The sequence below is a fragment of the Egretta garzetta genome, unplaced genomic scaffold (genome assembly GCF_000687185.1).
Source record: "Egretta garzetta isolate BGI_Z169 unplaced genomic scaffold, ASM68718v1 scaffold190, whole genome shotgun sequence".
Lineage (NCBI taxonomy): Eukaryota > Metazoa > Chordata > Aves > Pelecaniformes > Ardeidae > Egretta > Egretta garzetta.
Window position 1 is genome coordinate 1,105,990 of NW_009258272.1, and position 3,192 is coordinate 1,109,181.

The window sequence follows — 3,192 nt, forward strand, 5'->3', positions numbered from 1 at the left end:
CGGGGGGCAGAGGGCAGGATCCGAGCGGTGCTGAGCCACCAGCGCGGGGGCTGAGGCACCCCGGGGCCCAGCTCCGCCGAGGCAGGGGCTGCACCGTCCCCCAGACAGGGGAAGGACCGGGCAGAACCGAGGCGCCCGAGACCTGGCTACGGTGAAACGAGCGGGGCCCCAACACCACCGAGCGGGGACCCAACACCTGATCTTGGAGCTAGAGGGGAACACTTACATTCAGGGCAGGAAATTTAAGGAGCTGCTGACCTGACTCAGCAGTGCAGGTTTTACTCAAAAAATTGACCTCAGAATATGGCCAAAATTTAAGGTTTCCACCATATATCAGATCTCCCCTATATATGACATTTTCTGGTACCACGCATGCTGAGGACTGCTCGAATTCATGTATTTGTGGTTGCTTGCCGGGACTGTGGTTTTGCATCTCCCAATTTCTATAGGTATAAGATTTAATGCATACCTTTGCTCTGAAGCACCTGCATTTTGCTTCCTTGCTTACTATAACAGATGAAGCTTTAAGGAACAATAACACTGCTTGTTCCAAATTTTTTGTTGTGACTGGGGTAGGCAGCTAACAGCCTCACGGTCCACTGTGCTCAAGGAAACCTTTTCGGAAGAGTGCAGCTAAGTTACACATCCAGTTATGTGTAAGAAACCCCAATGCACAGACAAACCTGCCTCAAAACCCTCTGAAGGCCCAGGAGCTCAGACAGCCCACCCAGACCACCTTTGAGGATTGGGACTTTAGGGACAAAAAGCAGCCAGCTTGTCAGAAATCACATAAAATCTCTATTTTTCTTAACTAGTGTTTCTGTGTGTCTCAGTCACGCATTCCTCAGAGAAACACATTCTAGCCAAGCCTAAGTGTTTAAGATAAAGCTTTAATCTATTAAAAAAAAAAAACTTTGCAAAGAAGCGTGTGAAAATCCCTACGCTGTTGAACACACCTTGTATCCTCCTGCTCTTTTCTACCTCCTCTCACTTCTGAAAGCAGCGAGTATTTAGTAACCTTCTTTCCCCTTAAAAAAAAAAAACAAAAACAAAAAACAAAACCACACTACCCAGAAAAGAACAAGGCCCTGGCTTCCCAGAGCAAGGGGCAGAGAAGAAAGCAAAAAGATGTGCTGCATCTTTTTGCAAAGACGTATGCAAATGGGATGCACATGGGTAGCTGGCAAGGACCGGCAGTGCTTCAGGTCCGCAGCATTACACCAAGGGCCACCATAAAACATGCTTAGAGCCCCATCCTCAAGTATTCTGCACATACTTAACTTCGCTTAGACGAACACTTTCAAACCACACACATGCATAAAAGTTTTGCTAGCATGGAGACATAAACGTAACTCAGCAGTAGGAAAAAGGGAATTAGTTTAAAACAAAAGGAAACCCAACATTGCTGAAGCCAAGGCTAGTGCCAAGTGAATTCAGGTTCAAAAATTAGACCTCATTCTTCAAAAAGAGAAAAGCCACAACATATGATCTGAATAGAAATATATTTAGCAGATTTATTTTTCTTCCCTTCCAAATTTAAATAGAAGCCATTTTAAAACACTAAATAAACTGAAGCAAATCAGTCCAGCAGTGAAATGAAAAAAGAAAAAAAAAAGGAATTGGAATTGACCGTTCTAGTTTAATTAGCCAAAATAAGAAAAGTACAGGGGAGGAGGAAACGCCACCACACACCACACAACATCGGGAACGGGGAATAGAACGCTTGCTTTTGACAAAACGCAGCTCTCCAAAAAAGCAGCATGTCATTACTGCCTGAATAAATACAGCATTTAAAATACTCATCCCTATTTAGCCAGTTTCCAGAAGAATCAGTACCCACCTCTCCTCAGGATCCGTAGCTTGGTTAAGCATCAAGGCTCTTATTAATATAATTTTGTACCTTTGCGCCTCTTGGAAAACCAAGCGTGAAGGCATCTAGGAGCCACGGCGAGCATGCGTTGCAGCTGCGCTGCATGATTCGGTGCCCGGCTTCAGGGACCGGAGGAACCCCACGCTAACCTGGGCTTGCCCTCCCAGTTTGGCTTGGCCTGAAGGACAACACCGAGTTACAGTTCAATCATTTTTACCTTTGCACAAGTCAGAAAAGTATCCTGAATCACTCACTGCCCCCAGAACTCACAAGGAATTACAGGGATACCTTTGGATATATTTAGATAAATACCCTATTCAGGTTTAAAATTGTGGCATGGCCAGGCAGAAGGCGCAGGCAGTGTGAAACCCAAGGCACCAGAAACACTTGTGGGAGGGATCAAACAAACCTGTGAAGGAGAGGGGGGATAAAGAGCCTTTCACTCCTCTCTGGGCCGAGGATCCCTGCCCGGATCATGGGAGGTATCCAAACTTGGTACCTGGTTAAGAGTTGCTGGAGCCACAGGGAAAAGGGAACCCACCCTGTGGGAAGTGCCACTGCCACGAAGGGGCGATGGTCCCTGTGCTCGTGGGAGGACACAGCTATGTGGCCATGTTCTCTGGCCCAGGAACACCTATTGCATGGAACAGGGCTACTGGGGAGGGTGGAATCCACGGCTACAAACCCAGTGGGAGCAGATTAGCCATCCCCAGAAACGGGATTCATCCCCCAGCCCACGCACAGTCATGATGATCCCCCCAGCCCATGCACAGTCACAATAATCCAGGTAGTGGCACGGGAGGGACTGGCTGTGCCAGTCTCCAGCTCCTGGGGACGTCTTGCTGAGGGCTGACCTAGCACCTACACTGCAAACCTCAGCAGTGTTGGCAGTGAGAAGTCCCTGGAAAGCTGTAGCCAGGGGGTCTGGTATCAATCCCTGGCTCTTAGGGTGGCACTGAAACCATTTCTATCCCCTCTTGCTCCCTCTGAGGGCAGCCCAGCCCCTCAGCCCTTAGTGCCCACACTTCGCTGCCACGCTCATTCCCTGCGCAGGATTTCCTAACCCCTCCACGACTTTTCTGTTCACAATCTGTATTTAACATGACCATACCAGCACTTCGCATCCTCCTGAGCTCTACTGGAATGACTAGCACTGGTTCAAGCCCTAGACTAAAGTCTTCCCTCCCCTGCAGAGACCTGGTCATGAGCAGAAACCTGGTCATGAACTTCATCTGGCTGCTGAGAAGTCGCTCCACCCATGGTAGAGTCAAGACCTCCGTGAAGGTAGAAGCTGGCCTGGGTGGGGTCCAGTTAGCCGATGC